The following is an 11,312-nucleotide window of genomic DNA, read 5'->3' as shown; positions in this document are numbered from 1 at the left end:
GAGGAGACTGTGCTTAAAGATTCCAAGTGAAAGAATCTTCCAGCTCTTAGAAGAGGGGGACACAAGGGTGATGAAAGAGGGATGCCCTGGAAGATCTCCCAGGAGATCCAATAAAACACTGCGTGTAAATTAAGTTCAGTATTGCACTAAGTCTCTCTTAACAGCAATATATCCCATTTTGAATTAATTTCTCTGTAACAACATGACAGCCAACTTCATCACATGTAGAAGCAAGAAAAATTCACCAGGACTATGAAATTCATTGATTTATTTCTTCAGGGTGTCCTGAGAACCCTTTGCTCATTACTATCCTCCCTGTTCTGAGGATGGCTCAGCAATAATGAATCTGCCTGCAACGCAGGAGAGGCAGGAGACAAGGGTTTGACCCCTGGGTTGGGGAGATCCCCTGGAGGAGGAAATGGCAACCCACTCCAGTATTCTTGCCTGGAAAATTCTGTGGACGGAGGAGCCTGGTGGGCTACAGTCCATGGGGTCACAATGAGTCAGATATGATTGAGCAGCTGAGCACAGAGCACACATCCTCCTCATTTCTGAGCAATGAAAATGGAGTATTGAGCAAAGGATAATTTAGTCCCCAAGGTTCATAGTTAATTTGTTAATCATGCATATTTGTCACTAATATGAGTATAGCTTCCACCTCTCTCTGTTATAGATCATTTCTTCACTCAAAAAAATGTTGTAAGTATGCCTTTGGGCCCAAAACAATAAGTATATCCCATAAGTCTAGCAAGAAATACCAGGCATGCTAGGTCATTTTCACTGAAATCTCAATATATAACTGAAAGAAATTTGACTTCTGGTGTTGTCTCTTTAAGGAGAATGGAAAAATATGGTGAGTTACTATACATAGTAGGGTAAATATCAAAAGATAGAGGCTAAAATTTTAATGAAAATTGTTAGAGTTTGTGCCATAGGCAGTTTAGTGAATATATTCTGTGTATCAGGCTCATGTTTTAGAAGCATGTTGTTTTCAGTCACCACGTTGTGTCCGGCTCTTTGCAGCCCCATGGACTGCAGCATTCCAGGCTTCCCTGTCCTTCAGTACCTCCTGGAGTTCATGTCCATTGAGTCGGTGATGTAGATGGCTAATTAATTTTTTCATTTCAAAAAGGAGGAGGCTAGAGAACAGGGTCCCAGTGACTGACAGGGTTCTTCAAAGTCTGAAAGACATGAGAAGAATGCAAAGATAACCCTCTAGTTTTCAGGGAGCACTGCCATGTTTTGTTACTATAATCTCATCTCAGCAAAGGGCACGCTCAGCATCCAGTGAGTGTGTTATTTAACCCCTTAGGAAAAATGGGAGCCAAACGGCTCCTCTAAGGAGGACTCAGGAGCAGAAACTCTGACCGTGTGGACTGCACAATTGTGCCCATGAAATCTGGGACAAGATAAATATCAGGGGGGCTGAGGTCAGCTCTCAGAGGCAGAGACAGGTATGTAGCAGGAATGTTCAAAATAGTCTTTGAAGCAAGATGGTCTGTCTGTTTATCTATTCCCTCCAGGTTTTTAAATCTGCAGTTCCATGTCCCTCCTGCCCAGGGCTGGAGGACAGTAGGCAAAGGGCAGAAGCCAGACAGACTCTTCCCGAAGGAGACGACCAAGTTCAGACCATGGCGTTCTGAGTTTGGGAGTCAGGCGGGCCATGATCTTTTGGAAAGGTGACTTTCAATGTGCAATCATAACCATGATGTTTGCTCAGAAGTAGCTGGCCTGTACTGGCACCCTGGAGCAGCCACAGGTTCAAAGAGTAATACAGGTATTTCCATGAAGCCAGGTGCTGACATGCATCATCTTCATAATGACTGTGTTTCTCATCCCCTTCATTTCCATGGGCCAGGCATAAAGTGCCAGGGAAGCAACTACCTGTGTGTGCTTCTATTTACTCGAGTTTACAGCTCTCATACAATACTGATTAATCCTCCCTTCTCCATGACACTGAGGCAGTTGCATTCTAATGCCATCTTTATTATTGTTTGGCAGATCCCATACTACTGCATACAGAAATAGTGTAAATCATGGAACTAGTGTTTGAGGTCCATAAAATGCAAGGTTATGAATATTTCATTACTATACATTTTATTTCCCTGTCTATTCTGCATCTCCCAAAATGTTGTTTGTTTATTTATTGGCTCGCTGTTCACCAGGAATACTTAATTCTTAATATAAGCTAGGACCGGATCACTAACCCCAGCCGTGTGGTCTGAGCTACCTTTGAAAGTAACGATAGATAGGTTTTGTGTTTGCTTTCCTTTTCACATCTTTTTTCCAACACAACACCACACTTGACTGTCAGGTGACCTCTCTAACAGGAGTTTTAGCCCCTGTGTCATAATTGCATTGATTTGCAAGCTCCACAGATTGACTCACAAACATACCTCCTGTGAACCCTGGCCACATATTTAAATTTTTCTCAATGCCCCATTGTATCCCTCATTGGCTGAAGTAAGCAGTTAGATCTTGGCAGTGAAAGACACATTGTCCAAGTGCAGTTAGCTTCACTCCCCGTGCTGGTCCACGTGGTTTGTATGAATCAGCTGGTCCTGCAAGAGATGCAGCCATTATCACCTGCTTCTGAATTTTCCTTTGACCACAAAATTCATATTAGTAAATAGCCAGAGGGATTCAGTCTTAGCAAAAATCAGAGCCTGAATGCTCGGCATTCAGGTGCTAACTTCTCTCCCACCATAGGGCATAGTAGATATTAATACAACTCTTTGGTACAGGCTGCAAAATATATAAAATATCATAATTATATCTGCAATTCAGCAATGAAACAATTTTCCCCCTTTCTTCACTGTCATCAGCATAATAGCAGCCTATGGGATTTGTATTTTCTGGCTGTGAGCTCTTTTATGGGCTGTCGGACAAAAAAAAAAAAAAAAAAAAAAAACTAGCTGGTTAATTTCACAGCTCTGAGAAGGCCTCATGACAGAAATACTGCTTTTAATGTTATTGTCTCTTTCTAGCTTGTAATCCACTCTCTTTGGGTGGAGAGGCTTCGGTGCTGGTGCAGCACCACTTACTTGTGTTTTTATGATAAACCTCTGTGCTCCCTCCTTGCTCGCCCCTCCCATCTGGATGAGGACATAATTAACCGGTTTTCAGGATCATGCTATATTGTCTGTCAGGAGGGGGTTAGTCAGAGGGGAATGAAGTCAGAAGGAGGCATGTCTCCAAGGTTTCTCTTGGAGACATAAAAGAACATAAGAAAGATTGCATCCTGGGTGAATCTTCACATCCCGTTTATTTTGCTAGCCAAGACAAATATCACAGCTCATATCTAACATTTGAAAAGCAGGGCCAAATAAAATGATGGATTAATAAGTCCAAGGACAGAATAATAGAAGGAAAATATATTATAGAGAATGATGCCTGTGTCAATCTGAAAGGAACAAAAAAAAAAAGCTGAAATAGAAATGGGGGAGTGGTGTAGGAAGTGTACCATAGCAACCTTAAAAAAAAATCCCTCCTGGAGTTATGCTAAATATTAATTAATGTTACCCAAGACCCCTATGGTACTATTACTTCAAAAGCATGTATCTTTAGACCATTTGAGATTCATTTTGTTATAACCTAGACTGTGAGCATCATGGATTGAACACTGGCCTAAATATTCCCTATATAATTATTGGTAATAATATTCCATGCACATTTATATCCCCCATCATCATCTCTGATGAGGCTAATCCAGTACTTTCTGCATGAACTGTTATAATACCCAAAGCAGCAGGATGGCATATTATCAAGCTTGGGTTTACCGATGGAAAACCTAATATAACGGAGTTCATTTCTAGAAAACAGTGTTGGGATGGCATTTGTTAGAATCAGCCGTACAGACAGACCCCTGGACCACTCTCGGAGGCGACTCACTGAAGTGACCACTTTTCAGCACAGTGTCCAGTCAGTCCCAGAAAGCCATTCTCAATACAGTTCTACAGAACTCAGAAAATATTCTGTAGTCGCGATGCGCTCTTTAATGAGAGGTGAGGTGATCTGAATTCTCTTCTCATCTCAGCCACAGACACTTGTGTAGTCGTGTTCTGCTGGCCTTTCTGTGACTCGATTTCATAAATGGTAAAAGGTGGAAAAGAGCCTTTCTATATTAAAGGAAACCCGTTAGGAATGAATAGGATTTTTAAATCTGCAAGTTGCCTAGAAATCCCTGGAGACAAATAGTTTCTCTATTGTATTTTTTGAAAAGTGAACAGACCAATAGTTTCACAAGCAACAAATCATTACTTAAACAGAATTGTTCAAGATGTCCTGTAAAAGGAATTAATTGAAGAGAAAGCCCAGAAGTCACAAAAAAGGGCTCAATTGTAAAATAGAAAAGCTGTCATAGATGTTAGACCCTTCTTGAACTCTAAGATTATAATGAGGACACCATCATTGTGCCCACATTTAAGGGGGGGGGGAACCATAGCATCTGAAAATTCAAATTTACAAACCAGATCAATTAACGGGTGATTATTCACACTATAAAAGGATTTATCACTTTACAAATGGATTCCCTGCAGGGTTCCATTTTAATAACTAAGCTTTCTCCACATTAGGACTCACTGCCAATTAAAAGTCAATCAGAAGCAAAGATAAAGCATCTCTGAAATTAAAATGTATGTCAATGGGAAATCATCAGAGTTATAAAAATTCACATTATGTATAACTTGGCCAGGACGCAGAATTTTTTTCAGAAGCCTTTATTGAGCATCTACTGCAAACTCAGTCGGTCCCAAAGAGTCATTGCCAAGAGATCTCAAAAGGTGGAATGAATGGTCCCCATCTTGGTGTGAAGAGGTTCTATCAGCATTTCTGAGGGGAAGAGACAATGCTTTCTTGTGGAAGTAGATCCTACTGTCACTTCCCTGTCATTAACTGTCAAGGAGGCATCTCTGTCATTGTGTAACCACAAAAACTCCTTGTATATTCCCAACATCTTTTGTTGGGAAAACAAATGAAACTGACACCACTATAGAGGACCTTTGTGATGATCAGAAAGTCTGCTTGACTCCTAGGATGTTAGTGCTAGAGGACATCAGAGAGGCCAGGTAACTCAGCTCTTTCTTTTGCATAAGAGAGATATTGAGGCAAAATGAAATAAAGTAGCAAGTCTTCCAGTGGCCACTCCAAGAATCTTTCTATCAAATCCCCTTGTAGGAAGTGAGGACACTGAAGGTCTACTGTCTAAACTCAACATTTCTCTATGTCAAATTCTGTCCGTATTTTGCCACGTTTTCCCTCTATATCTCTGTCCTTTTCTCTCATTTTCAGAAAAGAAGTCTTCTTATTCTCCATCAGTTTCAGCTTCCATTTCTTCCCTGAAACCTCTCTTCCCAATGGCTTTGCTTCTTCCAACGGTAGGATTTTAGAACAGGAAGGGTGATAAGCAGAAATCTGGCCCAATGATTACAATGGCTTTGTGGACAAAGTTCTCTAACAAAACAAGGAAAGTCTTCTGCTGGGGACTTAAAGAGGGAAGAAGGTTTGGAGCTGCTGTAATGGGTTTGATAGGGTGTAAACAACAAGATGAATTAAACAGATTCTTCTTTATTGTGCTTGGTTCTGTTATGGTCCAGCTGATGAGATTACACAAAACCTTCACTGACCTAACCAGCATATTTTTATTATTTTCTGCAGCAACTTGCAGCAGTCTAAGGATATGAGGAGAGAAAGACCCCTTGGAAGTCATTCATAACCAGTCAATGATACAATATAAGAAGAATGGGGGATCTGGATTTGATAGCAAACATATCTTTGGAATGGCTGACTGCAAGGTCTATCCCAGAGAGGCAACATGATTCAACAGGCAACCTGGATCCTCCAACCCGGAAAACTTCAAGGAGCCAGAAGGCATTTGACAGTCTGGCTCTGGCGGTGAGAGAATGGAAGAAATGGAAGTGGCGTTTCCAAGGGAAAGGTCAGAATCAGTTCTCAAATATGTTATTAGTTTTTGCATAACAGTTTGTTGTCTCTGGTATGGGCAGCTGGTATGGTTAAGGGCGAGTGGAAACCAAGTTATTAGCAGAAATGTTAAAGCCTCTAAAAATGGTATGGAAAGAAAGAATGAGACAGGTGCTGAAGTCATTTTTATAGAGTAAATGGAAGTGAATTTGAAAAGAATGACTCAAATTTCCATTAAAATGCCTCTGGGACAAAAGATTACAAGAAGATATGCAACAATTCTCAAATGCCTTCATATTAGTAGAATGCATTTGGGAAACCTAAAATAAGGCTTCATTTACTCACTAAATTCATGTTGATATCATTATTATTCAATCAATATTTTGGATACAGTGGGCATAGTATAAACAAGGGGAATATCAACCGTGTGTCAGACACTATGCTAAGCACTGCTTTCCAGTTGGGAATAAACAAGTACCTGTCTTAAGGTATTTACAGCCCAATGAAGGAGGTTTAACAACATGCAATCTCGGTGGACCATAGTAGGTACTAACGGAGGTGTCTGCTCATAGAAGGATTGCCTAAGCCCAGTCAATAGCATCAAGGAAGGCTTCCTAGATGAGGCAACATCTAAGCTGAGACTTGAAAGATAATACGAGTCAAAGAAGTGGCAGATGATACTGATAGGTATTCACAAAGGAAACAGCAGGAGTAAAGGCTCAGGAGCAAAAAGGAGTAGGAGGAGCTGGAGGGATGTAGCTGACAGGAAGTTGGGTTGGGAGCAGAGCAGTTGTTTAGTCACTAAGTCGTGTCTGACTCTTTTGCAACCCCCTGGACTGTAGCCTGCCAGGCCCCTCTGTCCATGGGCTTTCCTGAACAAGAATACTGGAGTGGGTTGTCATTTCCTTCTCCAGGGGATCTTGCTGACCCAGGGATCTTCTGCAGGGGCAGGCAGATTCTTGAAGCAGTAGGAGGCACTAAATGTGCAAGGATCTCTTATCACTCTGTTAGCTAGTTAGAATAGGGAAACAGGGTCCAAGAGGGCTGTCAGAGGAAGCTTCTAGGAAAAAAAAAAAAAAAAAAACCTGCAAGAAGGGGAAGTCATGGACTAAGTGGGAACCTCTGGCAGGTAAGCATCCCCCCTCCCTAATTGGTCTTGGGTGTAACCAACCAAGCGTACATTGGTACAATCTCCTATTTGCAGAGGGCATAACCAATCAGGCCCCAGGAACCTGCTCAAGGGAGGGAATAAGGAATATGAAAAAGGGAAGCCAAAATAGGATAGGGCCACTCCTGCAGGGGGTGATCTGCTCTCATGCCTCGGGAGTGTATTGCTTGCTGCATGCCCAATAAATCTTGCCTGCTTGAGCTATAACTGGTCTTTCATTTCAGTTCTTTGCTACCATGAGACAACAACCAAGGGAGAAGAACCGACCTGACCACTCTAAGGAGTTGTCATTTCATCCTGAGACCATAGGAAGCATATGAAGAACTTTTTACACAGGATGAATGATCAGACCTGCATTTTAGAAAGCTCCTTCTTGTTGCTGTTTGGCGAGTGCATTAGTCTGAAGAGATGGACATGGATATAAGAAGTCCTGTTACACTAAGTCATTATACCAGTGAAGGAAAGGTAAGGTGGGAAGATAACACCCAAGACTTTCTGACTTAATGAACGAGAAGGGCAGTGGCCCAAATCTCTCACATTTGAGCAGTTGGTTTAGGTGAAGGGAATAGGAAGATAATAGTCCCATTTTTGGCATTTTGAGTTTGAGATGTGAGTGGAATATGCAAGTGATCCTGGTCAGTTGGCAGTTGCAATATCAGACTCCACGAGCCCCGGGCTGCAGATGGAGATGTTGTTCCTTCCTATAACTGAAGTCCCAAGGCAGGGGGGAATCCACCAGAGATGATGAGAAGCGGGGGTGGCTGGGAGCTTGAGAAACTCCACATGTCACCATCATTGCTATAATTCAGATACAAGATTATGCTGTCCCAGCAATCTAAAAGATCATAGCCACGGGAGCAAAAGGATATGAGTAGGTTTTTGGAAATGTTATAGAGGTGATTCCAAACTTAACATTTGTGAAGCCCCAGGATGTCTTTCATTGCAGCAAATGCTTGGTTGACCCAAATGCTTTAGAAAGTCATTTTGTTGTGGTTGGCAGGCTACAGTCCATAGGGTCACAAAGAGTCGGACATGACCAAAATGACTTAGCATGCACACACACACAAATCCACTTCAGGTGCCCCAAAACAGAAGACCCTGCTAGTGACTGGCAGCCTTCCCTGCTGCCACTGCACAAGGGAATTTTCAGCAATGCATAGTCATTTAGGCCCTGAGATTAAATTCTTGAAGTGTAAACTAGTCTTGAAGGTACAAGCTGTAATCAGATGGATAATTTATAGCAAAGACAAGATATTCATTGACACCCCAGTATCTCCATCTAATTCAGTAATTGGCTGTTCCTACTTGTCCTCTATTTGGCTAAAAATCTGGTTCACTCAGGCTTTTAAACAGCCCTAGAGGAGGGCCTTGGAGAAGGCGATGGCACCCCACTCCAGTACTCTTGCCTGGAAAATCCCACGGATGGAGGAGCCTGGTGGGCTACAGTCCATGGGGTCTCACAGAGTCAGACACGACTGAAGCGACTTCACTTTCACTTTTCCCTTTCATGCACTGGAGAAGGAAATGGCAACCCACTCCAGTGTTCTTGCCTGGAGAATTCCAGGGACGGGGTAGCCTAGTGGGCTGCCGTCTGTGGGGTCGCACAGAGTCAGACACGACTGAAGCGACTTAGCAGCAGTAGAGGAGGGCTATGCATTTTGGAAAACCAGAAGATGTTCTTTCAATGTGCTGAGAAAGACACCACACACATAACTTTCTAAAATCCAGTTTACTGAATCCCTCTTCCCTGGGTTCCACTCAGTACCTCATTAGCAACTCTGCTTTTTCTGAAGTATTTTCTCAGTCTGGAGAATGGCAGTTTCCCATTCTCAAGTCACTCCTAAGTGGCGCGACTCTGGTACGTGATGTAGCTCTATTATTCCCTGTCTCTACCTGAACTCACTCACTTTCATGTTCTGCCTGCAGGCCCTATACAAGTAGCTTTCTTTCTTTCAATATTTACTGAGAAATTATTCCTTAGCAGGTATTGTTATAGGTACCATAAGTATATTAATGAATATCATACTTACAAAAATATTTTGAAATAAATGCTTTTATAACATGCATTTGATAAATTTGGAAACAGATTAGAATAGATAAGTTAAACAAGGTCACACAACCAGGAAGTGGCAACAAATATTCATATATGGCCCTAAAGATTACACTCTTAACTACTACACAAATAGATGTTCCTTTTGTTTTGGGTCTTCTGTTTCTGTTTTTTGACTCTCTGGCCTCTGATGCTCTTTTCTCAAAAATCTACAAACAATAAATGCCTGAGAGGATGTGGAGAAAAGGGAACCCTCTTGCACTGTTGGTGGGAATGTTAATTGATACAACCACTATGGAGAACAGTATAGAGGTTCCTTAAAAAACTAAAAATAGAGCTACCGTATGACCCAGAAATCCCATTATTGGGCATATATCCTGAGAAAGCCATAATTCAAAAAGACACATGTGCCCCAAAGTTCATCACAGTACCATTTACAATAGCCAAAACATGGAAGCAACCTAGATATCCATCAACAGATGAATGGGAAAAGAAGAAATGGTACATATATACAATGGCATATTTATTACTCAGCCATAAAAAGGAACGGAATTGGGTCATTTGTAGTGATAACTAGCTTTCTTTACTCTCCAACCCTGCCTCCACTTTCAACTACTAACTCACTCCAAGCTCCCAAAACATGTATAAATTTTAAGATCAGCGTTTTTAAAGCTTTGCCTCTTCATTTGATAGCAACTTGGGCTAACAGAGTTCTCAGTTTTCTCATCCATAAAATGGGAATGATATATGGTTACAACAGTACTTGACACATGATTATGGCTCAGTAAATCTTAACTATCATTCTTACCATGACTGGAGTTGAAGTCCCAGCTCCAAAACTCAGTAATAAAAAGAAAGATACCTTCTCTCTGAGCCTGGGTGTTCTCATTTGAAAAAAATGGAGATTACCATGCCTGCCTATCTCCTAAAGTTAAGAAAATCCAATGGAAGACAGTAAGTAAAATTACCTTGCATGTTACAAGAATCTATGGAAGTATTACCCTTTTTACATTTTCTTTTAAGGTAGTACCTTACTTAAGTGTCATCGCTAGAAAAACAACAATAATTGTGTAGAAGCCTAGCTGAGGCTATAGAAAATGTAAGAAATAGAAAATCTGACTTACAATTTTGTCACATAGCTGCCTTTGATAACATATTTGAAGGAGACTCAAAGATTCTCTAACTTTTATTTGAGGTTAAATTCTTCCCAAAGCTGCATACCTGAACCATGAATACTTAGTTCTCAGTAAAGATATCTTCTCTGAATTATTTATTAATACAAGGCTATTACACTTAAGAATCTAAGAAATGGCCGTGTGAAGCAAGTTCTGCCTCATTTATAAAGTTCCCATTGAAAACATTTGTCCATTCTTCTGCTCAGCATTTCTAAGGATCTACACAATAAATACCAGCAAAAACTTAATACGGAGACTCACTTCAGTGCCTTTTTATGTACATTTACAATTCTGCCTATGATACAATGAGCACAATGCATCCTAGTTCCTACCCTGGTTTATTAAGGGGATTGCACATGGCCTGGAACTGGCCAGCTGACAAGGATTCAGGTCAAATGGGGACAAGCTGCTCATTTCCCCCTCTTACAGACTGTCTCTTCCTTGACTTGGCACGTCACTCTTGTCGTCTGCTGACTCATGACTTCTGCTTGTGACTAACCTGGCCCAGGTACTGCCTCATGATCTCTTTCTGGCCTCACCTCACTAACTGGACAAATTCTTTCTTTCCTGCAGTTCAAATCCCTGAGGGAAGGTATGTGATTGCCTCAGCCGAGCACTGGCATGTCTGTTTAGGAAGAGTCTTTCGTGCAGGCCCCTCTCATCTGCTGGCAAGCTGGAGACGGCCACCTGGAAGAGGGGGGAGCCATTCTTAGTTCAGCCAGGACAGGACGGAGCTGCTGATCCACAACGTGCTGTCCGGGCAACTTCCCTGACTGAGGTTTGCTCTTTTATCTTTCTTTGTACTTTTGTTTATTTTTTTCTCAGTGCACAGGAAATTTATGGTGTTGACGTCTAAGCCTTCTCTGGAATAAGTGTTTTTTTAAAAAAAATAAATTGATATAATACATTGTCTTAGAAACCTTTTAGAGCAGGCACTAAACCAACCTTACAACTTGTTTCTCTTTCTAAAAAAATAAAAGGAAAACCTAGTTATTTGAGG

The 11,312-nt window shown here is 41.4% G+C and overlaps 1 long non-coding RNA gene across 1 annotated transcript in view; it reads left to right on the top strand.

Annotated features, from left to right (window-relative positions):
- Positions 10,842-11,312, top strand: part of LOC106502399 — a 33,508-nt gene continuing 33,037 nt past the window's right edge. Inside the window, exon 1 of the long non-coding RNA XR_001295968.2 lies at positions 10,842-11,090. This is a non-coding gene — a long non-coding RNA (uncharacterized LOC106502399). The remainder of the gene's footprint in view (positions 11,091-11,312) is intronic.

Source organism: Capra hircus, chromosome 8 (assembly GCF_001704415.2).
Source record: "Capra hircus breed San Clemente chromosome 8, ASM170441v1, whole genome shotgun sequence".
Lineage (NCBI taxonomy): Eukaryota > Metazoa > Chordata > Mammalia > Artiodactyla > Bovidae > Capra > Capra hircus.
Note: the sequence above shows the minus strand (reverse complement) of the source record. Positions and strands in the feature narration are given on the sequence as shown.